This window comes from Lactuca virosa, chromosome 8 (assembly GCF_052849685.1).
Source record: "Lactuca virosa cultivar CGN04683 chromosome 8, Lactuca_virosa_CGN04683_v6, whole genome shotgun sequence".
Classification (NCBI taxonomy): Eukaryota; Viridiplantae; Streptophyta; class Magnoliopsida; order Asterales; family Asteraceae; genus Lactuca; species Lactuca virosa.
In genome coordinates, this window is record NC_136433.1 from 277860966 (window position 1) to 277880860 (window position 19895).

The following is a 19895-nucleotide window of genomic DNA, read 5'->3' on the forward strand; positions in this document are numbered from 1 at the left end:
TGCATGCACCATGCATGTCCCTTCACCATTTATGGTCAAAAGATGCATAAATGACCACAAGTTCTCATGAAAACTCTATTACTCCACCAAAACCTAGATCTAAAGGATATAAGACTCAAAAGGCCATTTAAATCCATAAAGTTGCTAACTTTATGGACTAACTCCACTCTAACCAAGCCAAATCATAAGAAAATGGACCAAAAGCCTAGACCTAGCCATGAAATGAAATAAACCTTGAGTCTTGATACTTACAATGGTCCAAAAAATATGAAAGCTGAGGATGATGATGATCCCAAGAAATTTCCTTCCCAAGATACTTCCTCTTCTTCCTTTTTCCTTCCTTTCTACAAGCAAAATGCCTAACAACTCAAGAGGATTTGAAACTAGGGTTTTAGAGGCTTAGAGAGTGAAAGAGGCTGAGGATAGGGAAACCCTAGCCTCCCATTCCCTTAAGTACCAGAAAATTAGTGTTGTGGTCATTAAGCCACGCTCACGTCGTGAGACCTTATGTCTCATGTCGTAAGGCTCCAAAATACGGTTCAACAGGCACTCACGATGTGGCCCCTAAGATCTCACGCCGTGAGGACCCTCAAAATGAAATAAATGAATAAATTTAATACCTTAGGGTTCCGGATGTTACAATTTTCGCCCACTTGAATCAGACTTCATCCTTCAAGTCTACTGACCCAAATAACTTTGGGTAGTGCTCCCTCATCTCATCCTCCGGCTCCCACGTCCATTATAAGCCCTTGCAATGTTGCCACTCGACTTTCACCAAATCAACCATCTTGTTCCTCATGGTTTTCGTCTTCCGGTCGAGGATCATCACCGGTCTCTAAATATGGTTCAGGCGGTCATCCACCTGAATATCCTCCAATGGAACCACTGCGGAATCATCCACTAAAAATTTTCACAACTGAGAGACATGGAACGTGCTATGGATCTGTCTGAGCTCCTCAAAAAGATCCAAGCGATATGCAACCCTGCCCAGTCAGGCCAAAACCCTGAAAGTTCCGATGTACCCGGAGCCCAGCTTGCCCTTCTTTCTGAACCGGATGACACCTTTCCAAGGTGGCACCTTCAGGAGAACCATATCCCCCACCTGGAACTCTAGATCTAAATGACCTTGTCAGCATAACTCTTCTGTGGACTCTAAGCTGTCTGGAATCTACTCCGAACCTGCTGCATCAACTCGGTAGTCTTGAGTACCACCTATGTACTCCCCACGACTCGTTGACTGACCTCACCCTAACATATCGGGGTCCTGCATTTCCTCCAATACAAAATCTCGAAAGGAGGTCGATCAATGTTGGCGTGATAGTTGTTGTTATACGAAAATTCCGCTAACGAAAGATACGTATCCCAACTTCCATCAAAATCCAAAACACACGCCCACAACATATCCTCTAAATTCTGAATGGTCCGCTCCTTTGACGGTCAGTCTGCGGATGAAAGGTTGTGCTGAAATGCAGACGAGTACCTAACTCGTCGTGGAACCTCTTCCAAAATATGGAAATAAACTTGACATCCCTGTCTGAAACTACAGAAACTGACACCCCATGTCATGCCACAACCTCCCTGATGTATACCTCGGCCAACTTCTCCGCAGAGATGCTCTCCTGAATCGGGACAAAATACGCGCTCTTGGTCAATCGATCCACGATGTCCAAAATCAAATCCACTCCGCGAGCAGTCTGAGGCAACTTCGTAACGAAGTCCATGGTAATCTCCTCCCATTTCCAAACGGGAACATCCAACGGCTGCATCTTGCCATGAGGTCGCTGATGCTCGGTCTTGACTTTCATACAAGTCAAGCACCGCTCCACATACCATGCTACATCCCGCTTCATGCAGGGCAACCAATAATCAGGACGAAGATCCCGAAACATCTTCGTCGCCCCGAAATGAATGGAAAATCTCGATTTGTGCGCCTCCTCCATCAAGACCTGATGCACTCCACCCCAATATGGAACCCATACCCTCCGATGAAGAGTCATTAACCCTCGGTTATCATAATCAAAGGAAGCCACCTGACCCAACAATTCGCTCACTCTTCCGGTGCTCTTCCTTCATAGTCTCAATCTGCGCCTCTCGAATACGCTCCAAAAGTGGAGTAATCATTGTCATCTGTAAGAAAATATCCCTGATCGGAGTCGCGACTGCCTTGCGGATGAGAGCATCAGCCACCACATTGACCTTCCCCGGATGGTAAAGGATCTCACAATCATAGTCCTTTACCATATCCAGCCACCGGTGCTGCCTCATATTCAGATTTGGCAGATCCATCAAGTACCTTAGGGTCTTGTGATCTGTGTAAATAGTACAACAGACCCCATAAAGGTAATGTCGCTAAATCATGAGAGCGAAAACCACATCCCCCAGCTCTAAATCGTGTGTTGGATAATTCGCTTCATGAGGCTTCAACTGCCTCGAAGCGTAAGCGATCATGCGACCCCTCTGCATCATAACTTCCCCCAAACCTGTTATTAAAGCATAGCAATAAACCACAAAGTCCTCAACACCCTCTGGAAGGGTCAAAATGGGCGCCTCACACTAATCTCTGCCTCAGGGTCTCAAAAGTTGCATGCTGCTCAGGCCCCCAGCGGAAAGTAGCAGTCTTCTTCGTCAACCGAGTAAGAGAAATCGCTATCTTGGAGAAATCATGAATGAATTTCCAATAGTAACCAGCTAAACCAAGGAAACTCCAAATCTCATATGGAAACCTCATAACCTCCCATCTCATCACAGCCTCGACCTTGTCTGGATTGACTAGAATACCGTCCTGGTTGACAACGTGCCCCATAAACTTCACCTTGCGCAACCAGAACTCACACTTGGAGAACTTCGCATAAATTCTCTCCCTCCTTAAAGTCTCCAATACCTCTCTCAGGTACTCCACATGTTGCTCATGGGTCTTAGAATAGACCAGGATATCGTCAATGAATACAATCACAGACTGATCCAACATCGGCCTTCATACGCGGTTCATAAGGTCCATGAACGTGGCTAGAGCATTGGTAAGCCTGGATTGCATCACCATGAGCTCGTAATGACCATAACGAGTCCGGAAGGCCGTCTTCTGCACATCCTTCTCTCTAACCCTCATCTGATGATACCCCAAATGCAAATCAATCTTGGAAAACCAAGATGCACCCTGAAGTTGGTCGAATAGATCATCAATCCTCGGGAGTGGATAACGGTTCTTCATCGTTAACTTATTCAGCTCCCGGTAGTCAATGCACAAATGATGAGACTCATCCTTCTTCTTGACAAACAGGATTGGTGCTCCCCATGGCGATCTGCTCGGTCAATTGAATCCCTTTTCTAACAGCTCCTGTAGCTGTGTAGACAACTCCTACATTTCGGGAAGAGCCAACCGACATGTGTGTTGGCTATCGGAGCCGCACCCGAAACCAGATCAATGTTGAACTCAAGTTACCTCTCCGGAGGCACCCCAGGCAAATCTTGGGGAAACACATACGGGTCCTCCCGTACAACCGTCACATCGTCCACAGTCACCTTACCCTTATCCCGAATATCCATAACATAGGCAACGAATCCGGAACAACCTTGCTGAAGATAGCATCTGGCCCTCACTGCTGAGCACAAAATCGGCCCACACTAAGCTCTATCTCCCTAAACAACTAACTCTCCCCCGCTTGGGGTCCGAATATGCACCAACTGATGCTCACAAACGATCACTGCCCCATTGGGGCTCAACCAATCCATACCCACGATAACCTTGTTCCCGGGCAAAGGAATGGGAACGCAACCAATCGGATAATGCTCGCTAAACATCTGAAGAACACAACCCCGATGAACCCTAGCTACCCGGACAGAACGATCATCTGCTATCTCGACATCTAAAGGACATTCCAACTCCACCAGAGCTCCAATAAACCTCTTTCTAAGCTCAAGGTAGCCCCCGAATCAAACAATACCAAAGTAGAGATACCATTCACGAGGAACAATCCTAAAAATAAAACACATAAATATAAGCAGAAAATTCAATATAAATAAAGAGATAAGGAGAAGATACATACTCGTCGCCACATCGGGTGCTGCACAAGCCTCCTCGACCGTCAACTGAAAAGCCCTGCTCTTCACCACAGGCGCATCCGCCTTGCCCTGGCGGCCGTCAGTGATCCATAAAGTCGTAGGAGCGGGTGCTGCCACCGATCCAGCTGCAGTCAAACTCGGACAATGGGCCTTTTTTGGCCCCTCTGATTGCAAAGGAAGCAAATTAGATCAGATAACGGGGTGGTGGTGATAATAGCAATACAGTCTCAGCTGATATGACCCCTCCGACCACACTTGAAGCAGCCATAACCACCCACCCTACACGCCCCATCGTGTATCCTGCTGTACTTGCCACAATGGCCCCGACCCTGTTGGCTCCTCGATCTCGAATCAACAACCTTGGGCCTCTTTCCCGAACCCTCTGCACTCTGCACATAATCTTGCTTCCTTTTGCTCTCCATTTCTAGATCTATCTCCCTCTTCCTGGCTCTCACAATCATATCATCTCGTAACAACCCGAAAATTTTAAACCCATCAAAGTCTAAACCCTAACCTAGTACAAGTGAAGCCACATTGCAATCCTTGTTGCATTTTATCCTATATTGCCTTAAGGGCATGTTTATAAGCTAGTACTAAGTATGGATTGAAACCTAGGTTGATTTAAGCTATTATATATCAACATAAGCAAAAAGACTAAGGGTTTAAATCATAAATAACCCTCATATATGTGTTTTCGGCCATAGGATTCTAGAACAAATGAGTTTTAGCCCAATGTAATCAATTCAAAGATGGTTTTCGGATTTGGAATCAAGATCAAAGGGGTTTACGAATTGGAAATGACACCAAAAGGGTGTTTTCGGTTTGCCTAGATCCCAAAACACAACCCATTGCCCATTTGGGGCGAAAACCCAAAGCGTAGAACCGAAAAACCAAAGGCCTTGGCCTATCTTGACCGTAAACCCAATCCTATATATATGTTTGCTTCCAAAAACAACCTCATTTCTCACTTTTCCATCCGAAAACACTTCCATTTTTACTCTCAACTATCATCCGTGAACACCATAAACTCATAGGGTTCTTGCCCAGATGTTCTTATTTCCACCAAGAACACCAAGAACATTAAAAAAGATGTTCAAATCTTCAAGCATTGACCGAAAACTCCTCATCTCCAACCGAAAACCCTATTTGTGCACCGAAAACGTCTAGAATTATTCCAAATAATTCCTAAGACTTTTTGTAAGTATTTTTCTTACATAATTAAGCGTTGTATAACGCTTTAATTATTATTTAATTCATTATTTAATCTATTATTTAAATTAATATCTTTTAATTTAAATACGACGTTGGGTATAATTAATTTTAGGATACGACTATTCTCACGAGTTCTAACCCGAGGATCATCACCGCCACTTTGTATCCAAACGAGAACGCACATTCGAGGTGAGTTCATACCCCTACGTTTTCACCGTTTTTCAATGTTTTTAGGTGGGGGTAATACAAGTAAAACACAAGGAAATCTTGTGTTAACATCCAATTGATTTCAAGCTGTTTTAACCGAATCAAACTATTTTAAACTGTTTCCAACTACTTAAATTATTTTATACTTTTTTTTTCCGAAATATATGTTTATATATGTATAAATATATAATTAAGATTCAACAGTCTTAGGACTGGTGTTTCCGCTTTATCTCCTGTTCCTTGTCTGATTGTCGATTTAAGGAAGAATCACTTGTCCGACTGCCTTTTTAATCTAAATCATATATGTCGTATATATATGTGAATATAAAACTTATTTACATAAAGCTTTAAACCTTTTGTAACATGTCGAGCAAAAGGGTATCTTTCTCAAATATTTGATTGTTGTTAAACAAACTGTAAATTACTAAGACTTTCACTTCATCTAGAACATGCACATAAACTATAATAGGTATAGTTTAGGGATCATATATACTAAGGTTTTAACTATGAAAAGGATATTACAAACCAAATATCTTTATAAAAAGGTTTTCTTTGTTCTACATGTAACCGTCGATATGGCTTTCTGAGATACATCTTCAAGTACTTATCTAAGTGCCAACAAAAGTCCTGACCTTAATAACAGAGTCTCCTGGAGGGAGAGCATGAGTTTGTGTATAGATCTATACGGGACTGACAATCCCGCACCTAAGCTGCTTGCAACAGCTAGGCCGGCAGGCCTGGGGTGACAAATGTTACTAACGTTTCCGATTCCTGAAGAACATCGTGTCAGGCCATCCGTCATATTAGTATGGTTATGATGACTCATAATTTGGTATCAGCAGTACGATTAGTGTATAAATACATAAACAAACTTCACGTAGTTATATTTAATTATAAAACTACAACACAGGACTTTACAAATAAGTAGGAACTAAAGGACCCCTATTGCTAATTCTATGAATACTTAGTTTATACGTTAGGGTTATATATAGATAATATCCGATAGGCATTGGGATGGATGCTTTCCGCCTCATTTCCTGTTCCTTGTTTGGTTGTGGGCTTAGGGCAGAACCACTCAATCAACTGTCCGTTCGATCTTGGTTATATATAACTTGTATGCACTAAGTAATTATAGGAAGAGAAGATATGGGTCATACCAATACGTACCAATATAGCACACCGATTTCTAGTACAGAACTTACAACTCTGGGAAACACATATATCAAAACAATTTTATCAAGTAACAACACAACAAGGATACAAACTTAGCGTACATTAACATGCAAGTGTTTTGGTCTTAGGGTTTAAGACTACTTCTCAATTATACTAAGAAAATATTGGATTTTCTGAAAGAACACACTCACCATTCTAAAAGGGCTATTACAGTTAACTCTGTAAGTACTTAGTGAATACGTTAGGGTTATACACTATGAGGATCCGACAGGCAGTGGAATGTGTGGTTTTCGCCTCATTTCCTGTTCCTTGTTTGGTTGTGGGCTTAGGGCAGAACCATAAAATCGATTGTCTGTTCGATCTGGATTGTATATAACTTGTATACACTGAGTACTTGTAGAAGTAATTAGAATGGGTCATTTTACTTATCACATATTACATCAGAAAATATAGGATTTTCTGGAGGAACACAACAAGTTTTACAAGAAACAAAGAATATGCTTTCTAAAACAAAATGCTTATGAACTCACCAACTTTAATGTTGACACTTTTTTTCAAACCACTTGTATTCTCAGGAAAGTTAGTAGACAGGTACCCTCTCAGGCGTTACGAAGACAGAGCATAGTAGCATTACGTCTTATCTTTTGTTATAGTTTTAATGTTAAACAAGTAATGTGTGAACACAATGTAAATACTATGTTATTAATGCATTGGTTGTTACTTTGATTACTATTATACAATTGTTGTGATACTATACATGCGTCCTCCGCCCCCGAACGTTTCCGCCGTTCCGGTTTGGGTGTGTAACAGATTGGTATCAGAGCATTGTTTATAGTGAACTAAGTATATCAACCCATAAATGATATACAACTCTAAATACAATGGGGCCAAAGTGCTCTGACTAGAAGTATACTTTTAAGATATAAGTATTTTATGAAAAGTATACAAACATGCATACATACTAAGAACAAGTATCACAAGAAGAACAAGACAAAAGTATTTGGATGTTGGACACTACAGTCAAACCTAGACAGTTATGTAATCATATATGGGATAAATATAGCCTGATCTACTATATTTATTTAAGATATGACCAACATGTGTTTGGGAGTTATAGTAGTGTTGCAGCAAGTCTAAAACTTACCAACTCTACATGCAAAGGAACATTAGAACTGAACATAAAGTTTAAAATACTATAGGAGTATTTTATGATACTATACAATAACAACAAGTCTAAAAACTTATCATCTTCCAATACCCAGAAGCTCTAGAATGTAACATACAATTAAAATACTATAGGAGTATTTTTGGCACTATAACTAACTTATGTGAAAACTAAAAGACTCTTACTAGTAAGTCTATAATTACAGAGTGTATATGTTAAGGTTATATATAATTAAGATCTTATAGACTTAGAATTTGTGATTTTCGCTCTACTTCCTGTTCCTTGTTTGGTTGTGGTCTTAGACTAGGATCACTTATTCGAAGGTATATTTGATCTTCGATATATATAATCTGTATACCCTACGTAATTATAGGAGGACCTAGTAAGGATCATCATAAAAATCTCAATAGAGATACTTTTATTAATCTCGTAGATTCTTTAGACACTCCCATTCTCGCACGAACAACATAGGTAGATGTAGCCACTCCACTACAACAGCCAAGCAAATGAACTGGGGAAGAACAAAGAGAGTTCACAAAGAGGATTCCGAGAAAGGATCGGACAAAGAGAAAGGCACTAGAGAGATTATTAACGAACTTTACCCTATCAGGAACAACTAGAGAGCTCCTTACGCGTCATACTAATAATTAATAAATAGATATAACTAGTGAGTTAGTGATTATACTACTCACACTATGTGTAAGGCCTATTGCCTTATTCATAACAAAAAATACTAGTAAAACCAAGTCACGGGATTTCTTCAAAAGTGGTCATTATTAGAAATTCATAAGTTTATTTTATATAGACCTCTGTTATGAATTATTTGCAAAACTCTATAAAAGTCTGAACATGATATGCACAGAACCAAGATAACATAGTTCAATCGACACACGACTTATAACCACTACTAAATACTTACTCCATATCTTCGTTCACAAATTTATAGCAGAAAGATGAAGCCTCGTAGATTTATCAGGCGTAAAAAGAACACGTCAACAAATCCACCACCGCCGCCACCACCACAGTACGATCCTGCTGTCTTTCAGGCTGCGGTGACAACTGCAGTAACAGTCGTCATGACTCATATCCATGCAAGTGGTACCAGTGGGGCGGGTAGTGGTGCTAACAATTCGAACCATGGAGAAAGCCATGGAAACCCAAGGGAGTGTTCGTATAAAGACTTCATGAAGTGCAAACCCAAATCCTTTAGTGGAAGTGGGGGAGTCATTACTCTAATGTAATGGTTCGAGAAAATGGAGTCGATTTTCGAATATGCTCATGCCTAGAAGGGAGCAAAGTGAAGTTTGTTGCCTGCACCTTTTCTGACAAATCCCTTACATGGTGGAATGGCCATGTCAAGTCACTGACCCTAGCAGTGGCTAACTCAATGGGCTGGGAGAACTTAAAAGCCATGATGATGGAAGAGTATTGCCTGAGGGGCGAAATGAAAAAGCTAGAGCAAGAGCTCTGGAGTCTGACAATGAAAGACTCCGACATTGCTGCTTATACAGCCAGTTTCAGTGACCTAGCTCTCCTGTTTCCCGGGATGGTCACCCCGGAGAGTAAGAAGGTGGAAAATGAAGGGTTTTGAGCATTCTACCACTCCTAAGGTGTACATGCAACCCTAAATGCTTTGTATCTATGTTTTCTCTAATATACATGCAAACTTTCAATATTCCAAAGCATCATCCTAACTAGCATACAATGGAGTATCTATACTACAAAATTCTAGTTAGATGACATACCTTTTGTTGTTGCTTCATATCCTTGATGTATTTGGCCTTTAAGAACTTAGCACCAATAGTATGAATGCCTCAAATGGAATCACAACACACCTAGGACAAAGGATAACTTGAAAGAGAATGGCTTGCTCTAGAAATCGGCTCTATAACTCTTCCAAAGATCACTAGTGCTAATTTCACCAACCAAGGGGCTTCTTATAAAGTGTGGCACAACTAGGGTTACACCATGCAAACCCTAATGTGCAAGACTTTCCACATTGCTTAGGCTTCATGGGTTTTAACCTCCATGGAGTATCGATGGGTCACCATATGGGTTTAGACCAACATAAAGAACTATGGATCATAAGCCCACTTTATAAGAATGAATGATTAACACAATCAATCCCCATATATTTAATTAGTCTCTTTTGATCATTAAATTAATTCCAAATTAATTCTTGATCAATACTAATTAAATAATGTGATTTCATATTAACATATTAGAACTTATAATATATTAATAAATCATAAATAACCTCTTCTCAAAAGTCTATCCTATCAAATTGTCCTGATGATATGCAACCCAAATTGACCATGCTACTGTCGGGTCAAATACATACCAATTATAGTTATGGACTTAGACACTAATCTAACAGTCTCCCACTTGGATAAGTCTAATAACTATTATTGCAAGTACGACTCCACGAACCGACTAGCAATCGTAGCTCTTAAAAGTCGTTGTCGAACTCTGACCTAGTCAATGATGCGTCCATTAGATAAGAGATCATATATTCCTCCATTCTAGATATCATATGGACTGAGACATGGATTATAATCATTCTCTATTTCCATATGTTGTTTCCCGGTTTCCAATTTCTGACGTTTGACTAATTGAACAAATCAAATCAGTCCAGGCTTGGCCAAGCACTTAGGGGTGTCATCACTAAATCATCGAGGGGCCCACAGATATCGCTTTTATCCCTCCAAGGGTAAAAGGAATGGATAAACTTCAACTCATATGCTTTCTCTATCTACTCATCAAGTCACACACAACGATACGTTTTATAACATCGACTTACCGGTGCATTTACATATCATCAATGTGCAACCGACTTGTAAACTGCAACTCATATCTCTCCGTTTCAAGAATATAAGATATTATCATCTCACAATCACTCGTGATAAAATTAATGAAGTGATTCATATGAGCGTGGGTTGAATCCAATACTCAAATCTTATTCTAGGAGTACTCATGAACACTGCAGCTATGTCTAAAACACCTGTACAAACTACAGACACATTCACGACAGTCTTGCCTCAATACCTACTTCCAAAGCATGAGCGACTGTGGATGGTTTGAATAACCTAGTTATTCGGGAAGTCAAAACATGCAAAGTGAAACACAAGAATAATACTAATCCTATATGGCCCAAAAACTTTTGAGTCCCATATTGATTACTCATTATTCATTGTATAATGTTTCGAATAATCAACGTAATACTTGAATTAAAACAGTAGTCATGCCATGCTCCAAGCATGCACACTATGTTTGTCTAAACAATAGTTATGTCATGCACATTATGTTTGTCTATGGTCCTCACTCTGTGAAATAGATCAATTGACAATATTTCAATGATGCTCATTTCACAATTCCAAATCCTTACCGTAAATGTAAGAATATCAAATTCTTGCCATTTAGTGTAATCTGTTAGATTTTAAACTTATATACAATGATCCTCTTGTAATGACTATGCACAAAAGTCACATAGACTTGGCAACAGACATTACAAAGTATTCCTACGGAAACGAAGTCTCAAATTCAAAGTACATACCTTTGAACATCCTTCTCGCATTAAGTTTTCTAATCTTACACAGATTTAAGGAATAACTTCCACCTATGGAAACATATCCATATTCCCATTTTGACTATCACTTCTGAGCAAGAGTTGCCTCTTTTTAAAATATGTCAATATGGTCCATCCATTTTATTATACTTCCAACTACAAGTGATCAATCCTTGGCGAACCTTAGATTGTCCTTAACAGTTGTTTAACCATTTTAGTCATAAATGGTTCTATTCCTTTTTCCCTCTTAATTCCCTAGGCTTTTTTTGGAAAATTTTAGAACGGATAAATATTATAGCACATGTAATCGATCCTATACCCGAATCATATTGGACACGATTCATAAAGACATGATACCTAACCAGTCTTTTGCTACAATATCTCTATTTGCCATGTTCTCATAATTCAAATTATGAAAAGGGATGCCGTAATCATAATCGAATTTTGAGAAGGCAATTAACACAACCATGACTAAATTTGATTAAAATCTCACAATCTAAGTTTTTTTAGATTTGAAATGAAGTATCTCACAATCTAAGTTTTTAAATTTGAAATGAAGTATAATTTCCTCTCCCTTAATTTAGCAAAACAACTTTTCAAACCCTGCAACTTGCAAATTGAAACTTTTGTTTTCTATAATCAACATTGCTAACTTGCAACATTCATCATAATTGATTATGCTCCCACTAGCATAATAATCATTACTTTTACTAGCATAACATTTATGCTCCCACTAGCTTTGACATGTACCCAGAAATCAGCTGGACTTCTAGAAATCAATACTTATTGACTTTCATTACCAAAGTTCAGATTTCTGATTTGAGATGCTTTGATAAGACTTTATCTAGGCTTCTCAAACTCATACACCTTTCCTTAGATAGCTCACATGTGTGTCTAAACAATTTTAGAACTTACAGCAATAAGTCTCAAATGTTTAGACCCTTTGTCATTTCTCACAATTCAAATTATGAAGAGGTATGTCGTAATCATAATGGAATTGGAGAATGCAAATATCACAATTCTATCTCCTTAAAATCTACTTAGTGAAAGCGTTTCCTCACAATCATTTTCATGAATCGGAGAGAAACCTTATGAAACTTTAGATTTTATGGTGTATATGTTCTTATCCATGTGAATTTGTCAAACCATAATAAAAAGACAAGGTTAGTGATAAATCCAAACTCGTATGGATTGAACTTGTTCAATCTTAATTTCTTGCCACTTGGCAGCATAAGGGCCTACCATTGCTTCCAGGTTGTTATGCAAACAATTGAGAACTCATAGAACTCACATGCATGGTCAACCAACTGGAATGGCACAGAAACAAGAGTATGTCAACACGATAGATTACAAATCTCAAGTCGTGTTCTAGTGTTCAACAATAGGTTTATTCTTGATTAGTTCTTGAAACTTGTCAAGATCTGTAAGACTCATATTCTCTTGTCAAGAACCATTCCTTGACAAACAAATATTCAAGAGTTAGTGCAGATTCTTATCAAGAAAGACACTTCACACATTTGGTTTTAGTTGGTCTTTGCCTATATAATACATCACAACTTACCAATTTCAAATGTACAAGAGTAGAAAACATTTTACTCTACATTTGATAAGTGTTATAAAACTTTCTTAAGATTATGTCACTCAAGGCTCAATCTTGGAATATGACTCTAAGACTCGATTTGGAACAAAGTTTGACTCATCTTCTAGATTTAACTATTTCAACAATTCACGATTCCTCTTCTTAGCCATACAAATTCACTAAGATATCCTTAGAGGATCAATTGTGACATGGTATAATCATTAAGACGATCACAAAACACGATACTCAAGTACTCTCCCATCTTTTTAGATTGGAGAAACTTTTATCTTTATGCCTATTTGATTCTCCTTATTCGTTCTGCTACGCATTGAAGTCTTTTCAATGACTCAGAATTATACTTAAACTTGTAAGCATAATCATATTTACTAAACTTTAGTAAAATATGACGAATAGTCTTATCGATCTTTGTGGTGGACCTGACCAGCGCACAAACAAGTGTATCCGATCCCCTAGTCCTTCACTTCACTCACATATACATGTGAACAAGGAATTAGTCTTAATTTTCCAAAAATGAAAATTCTCATTCATCACACAATACAAGTTGCATGATTCCAAGTTTCTATCCAACTGAAACTTGGGTGATGAGAATCTTTCCTTATTTGGTAATTATGACACAACCACAAATGAAAGAATCAAATCCATATTGCTAATAATAGAAACATACAAACATCAATTTTCACAAATGTCATTGTAAGGAATCTTAAAAATAAGACAAAAACAAAAAAAATTTTCTTTATTTAAAAAAAAGCGTGGAAAACTTTTCCTTACAATGCAGTTACAAATGAAAATTATTTTACAAAATATTTCTTAGCAATCTATCATAATTTTAAGCAGCACCTCAAAAATCCGATCATCGAATCAGGCGATCAAAATCCATCTCTTCGCTGTCAGATTCAGCTTACTCTTTCTTTAAGCTTCATTTCGTTTCTTTGATTCAACAAAACATCAAGGTGCAACCTAGTCACATCATGTATTAAGAATCTCCAAATAGGAACTTAATAGAGTCAGATAGTGCACTTCCCTGAAGTAGAACCATACATTCTGATTAAACTTCACAGGCAGTCAGGGCAGCTTCGCTTCCAATGTCCCTTTTCTTGGCAATAACACAAACAGATTCTCTTGGAATGGTACACGGGACAATCTCAGACTTAGCCTTTCTCTTTACCATTTGGTCAACCGAGTTCACTATGGTCGATCCCTTTCCATTGGGAAGAGAAGACTTTTTTGGACTTCCAATGTTTCCATTGTCAATGTCCATGGAAGTTTGGGAAGTAGATCTTCCAATCAACTTTGCTTTTCTAGTGCGCCAAATCATTCATGATTCAGCAGCAACAAGCAAATATGTTAGATCAATAAGGGTCATGTCATGATCTCCCATATAGTAGTCCTTAAAGAACCCGATATATGACTTAGGAAGTGATCGAAGAACCCAGTCAACAGCCAACTTCCTTAAGACAACGACACCCAACTTTCCCGGCTTGTCAATGTGTGACATCATCTCCAAGACATATGCACACATAGACCTTCCATCTTGGTGTTTGCTAGCCAATAGGGTTTGAGTGACCTTAAACTTTTCAAGTCTTTGAACGTGTGGGTTAGGGAGAATTATAGGAGGAGGTGGAGGAAGTGAAGTATGATTTCCAGTCCCATTAATGCACGACAAAGGGATTAATCTTTCACCTCGATCGCCATGTGGGACATCATCTTCATTAGAAAGGCCTTTTCCAAAAGGATAAGGAAAACAATAGTTGTCTAAACTTAGACATTTATGAGGGAGAAATTCAAGTTTAGTTGATTTTAGTCCTTAATATAACACCCAACATGAAATACTAAGGCTAGGACCCAACACAATATTTTAGAATTCGGAGGAGGGATGTCGTAATCCAATTGCAAAAATATTTGAAGGTAGGTAAATGAAGATTTATCAATTTCCACCACGAAAAACAAAAAAAATTTAGGTTTTAAGTGGATTGAAACTCCTAGATCCTTTGAGATTCATTGAACAATTCAATGGCATGTTTAAATCTCGATTGTGCCCTTCAAGTTTGGGACTGGGATGCCGAGGATAACAAACAAGGTGTGAATAACCATGCAAATTAGCTTGGTACACCCAATGTTACAAACCACCTAATCAATGTGCCGGTTAACCACACACGCTCCATTGATCTATGATTAACATCAAGTTACCCTTTGACATGCACTGTCAGTCCCAGATTAGTGTGCCGGTTAACTACACACGCTCCACTAATGACTTAACAAGGTGCAAAGTGCAATTTCATGGGTTAGCACCAAATTCACATTTTTCCTAAAGTAACTAAGATTGGTAATTTAATAAAAGTTTAGTTACTTTACAGTTATCATTATACTTTTAATGAAAATTAATTTCCTGTCAAACCCGTTCGGCTAACGACCCTCCACCAGTCAAGGAAGCGGTGGGTGAGAGTGGACACCCATTAAACCACCATTTTATAGGCAGTAACCTTATACCCCCCTTATAGACCAGCTTCGTGAATGAGGCCTACTAACGGTAACACTGACTTTACTCTTATACATATATATAAATATTAAACCTATAATATTATAATAGTATATGGGTTGAATTTTAAACTTTTAAAATTCTAGGGTTTGGAACTAAAGTATTCAAAAAGTGAAACTTTACAAATTCCAAAACTTGAGGGAAAGTTTTGAAACTTGTCAAAACTTTTCAAATCCATAACTTATGAGTTTAATATAGGTTTTATGAACAGACTTTTGACATTCCATAACTTGAGGACAAGTTATGGAGTTCATAAAACCATTTACGGGAAAAACACTCTTCAAGTTCATAACCAATGATTTTAATGATCTCTTTAAAAGAAAACTTTTCATTTTCCATAACTTGAGGACAAGTTATGGAATTCATCAAAACCATTTAGATCAAAAAATTCTAACAAGAAAATCAAACAATTTGCCTATGATCTAGATTAAACTCATAAGAACAAGACAATTCATATCAAACAAATTTCATGTATTTAGCCTAACCATATAAACTAATACAAAACATGAAACTTTGACAATTATCTTTTAAATTGGATAAGCATGATCATTACCACATCAAAAACAGGTTTATAAGTTCAAAAACAGTTTAGTGTAATGATCCTAGTCCAATTCCAGCCTTAAAACTCGAAAATCTGCACTCAGGAGCACCAACTCGTCGAGTGCATGAACAAACTTGGCGAGTTGGTCAGTTTATAGGGTGGACTAGGCGAGTTCCCCAGTAGACTCGGCGAGTTCACTGTCTAGGAAACATAAAATCGACTTTTTCAAGCTTTGAAAACAATCAGCATCAAGTATAATGGAAAACAACCCTAGGCTATGATACCACTGAAGGGTTTTGAGCATTCTAACTCTCCTAAGGTGCACATGCAACCCTAAATGCTTTGGATCTATGTTTTCTCTAATATACATGCAAACTTTCAATATTCCAAAGCATCATGCTAACTAGCATACAATGGAGTATCTATACTATAAAATTCTAGTTAGATGACATACCTTTTGTTGTTGCTTGCTATCCTTGATGTATTTGGCCTTTAAGAACTTAGCACCAATAGTGTGAATGCCTCAAATGGAATCACAACACACCTAGGACAAAGGATAACTTGAGAGGGAATGGCTTGCTCTAGAAATCGGCTCTATGACTCTTCCAAAGATCACTAGTGCCAACTTTACCAACCAAGGGGCTTCTTATAAAGTGTGGCACAACTAGGGTTACACCATGCAAACCCTAGTGTGCATGACTTTCCACATTCCTTAGGCTCCATGGGTTTTAACCTCCATGGAGTATCCATGGGTCACCATATGGGTTTAGACCAACATAAAGAACTATGGATCATAAGCTCACTTTATAAGAATGAATGGTTTACACAATCAATCCCCATATATTTAATTAGTCTCTTTTGATCACTAAATTAATTCCAAATTAATTCTTGATCAATACTAATTAAATAATATGATTTCATATTAATATATTAGAGCTTATAATATATTAATAAATCATAAATAACCTCTTCTCAAAAGTCTATCCTATCAAATTTTCCTGATGATATGCAACCCAAATGGACCATGCTACTCTCGGGTCAAATACATACCAATTATAGTTATGGACTTAGACACTAATCCAACAGAAAGGTATATATGGAGATTAACGCCCCCGACTCAAGGAAATGTTATAGCTATCAATCCACTAACTTTCGACAGTGCCAAACGCCTGGCACAAACACTCGTGGACCATGGAGTCCGCCAAGGTGTGATGGCCCTCGTTCCAGAGACATCCTAAGGGAGTGAATATAAGCGGAAGTCATGGAGAAAGAAAAAGGGACTGCCAACACAAGAGCCCTCGAAGAAACAACAGATTGTTGTTGTTCATGCTGCCACAACCCCTGTCGCTCCAGCACCCGCCAGTCGTTACGTTGGAAACCTTCCGATGTGTAACAAGTGTATCTTTCATCACACCGGGGTTTGCCGGGAGATGTGTTGCAAAAATTGCAACAGGAAGGGGCACACCATCCGTTTCTGTAGGGCACTGGCACAACCAATCTCCTAACTCCCATGCGTCAGAGTAAGCCAGGCTTCCTATGCGTGTGGCAAAACTGGACACTTCAAGAGGGATTGTCCGATAACAAGGAACTCTGGCGAAGATGGAAGAGTGCTGATGATCACCGCAGGAGAGAGTCTTCCGGAACCACCTGCGGATGGCGGTACGTTTTCCAAATAAAAATATTATAAAACTAAATTTTTTTACGAAAATTGTTGCCAACCAAATCTTAATCATAAATGGCTTCCTCGTCCGAACAAAGCACAGCATTTATATAAAACTAAAGATCCTTGCAGGTAATCTACGATGGCTTAGTGTAAACACTAGGGTCATATATAATTAAGATACTACAAACTTAGAGTGCGTGATTCCACCTTATCTCCTGTTCCTTGTCTGGTTGTGGATTTAGGGCAGAGTCAGACAGTCGACTGTCTTCCCAACCTTAATTATATACGACTTGTAGACACCAAGCAATTATAGATGTACCTGGTGGGGATCATAATATGAAGTATCATCACTATCTGTCGGGACACTCTTACTGCTAGTACTCGCTTAATGTGGTACAAAATATCTGTAGTAGTAATAACAAATATTCGTAGTAGTAATAACAAGAATAAAACTGAAAGCACTAGAAACATACACACACATACACTATCTCTCTAACAACCACTTCTTCCGAATCAACTTAACACCCGTTACGATATGAAATTCCGACGACGTCATTTGACATGGATTGGCTTAGTCCTCACCATACCAACTACATGTGCTACGAAGAGACCCTTCGCCTTAACCAACCGACTAAGGAAACCCTCAACACTCCTAACGACAAACTCGACACTAAACTCCGAATAGCCTCTCGCTTCAAACCTCCGAAGTACTCATGCGAGGGGTACCATATCTTCCGAAACGTTTCCGAAATATTCCCAGCAGACCTTTCGGGAATACCACACATGCAGCAAGTCAAGTTCAAGCACAAAGGCTAGGGACAAATACGGTTAACCTATAGCTGCTAAGTGTATACACGAGGGTGGTATATAATTAAGATTTTACGGACTGAGGATGTGTGTTTCCGCCCTATCTCATGTTTCTTTTTTTTATTGTGAACTTAGGGCAGAGTCACCCATCCGACCGTCTTGTCAATCTTAATTATATATGAATTGTATACACGAGGCAATGATGGATGGACCAGGTATGATTCCTACCATGAACTTCAGGACAAAAGTTGCCTAGGACTACGAGCGTACATGCTACCATTCGGATGAACATAGATAAGTAAGTCAAACCCACACACTCTCCACCGATCAAAACAGCAGATGCTATAGTGAAGATCCGTTGGAACGCCATGCAAGGATCTGAGTTCACTTGGAAACAAGAAGATGAAATGGAACAGAAGTACACCCATCTTTCCCTAACCCCTGATGTCCCACTCAGAGTTCGAATTTCGGGACGAAATTCCCTCTAATGGGGGGATGATGTAACAACCCGAAAATTTTAAACCCATCAAAGTCTAAACCCTAACCTAGTACAAGTGAAGCCACATTGCAATCCTTGTTGCATTTTATCCTATATTGCCTTAAGGGCATGTTTATAAGCTAGTACTAAGTATAGATTGAAACCTAGGTTGATTTAAGTTATTATATATCAACATAAGCTAAAAGACTAAGGGTTTAAATCATAAATAACCCTCATATATGTATTTTCGGCCATAGGATTCTAGAACAAATGAGTTTTCGCCCAATGTAATCAATTCAAAGATCGTTTTCGGATTTGGAATCAAGATCAAAGGGGTTTACGGATTGGAAATGACACCAAAAGGGTGTTTTCGGTTTGCCTAGCTCCGAAAACACAACCCCAAAGCCCATTTGGGGCGAAAACCCAAAGGGTAGAACCGAAAACCCAAAGTCCTTGGCCCATCTTGACCGTAAACCCAATCTTATATATATGTTTGCTTCGGAAAACAACCTCATTTATCACATTTCCATCCGAAAACACTTCCATTTTTGCTCTCAACTATCATCCGTGAAACTTATAGGATTCTTGCCCAAATCTTCTTATTTCCACCAAGAACATTCATCAAGATCTTCAAATCTTCAAGCCTTGACCGAAAACTCCTCATCTCCAACCAATAACCCCATTTGTGCACCGAAAACGTCTAGAATTATTCCAAATAATTCCTAAGAATTTTTGTAAGTATTTTGTTTACATAATTAAGTGTTTTCTAACACTTTAATTATTATTTAATTCATTATTTATTCTATTATTTAAATTAATATCTTATTAATTTAAATACGACGTTGGGTATAATTAATTCTAGGATACGACTATTTGCACGAGTTCTAAG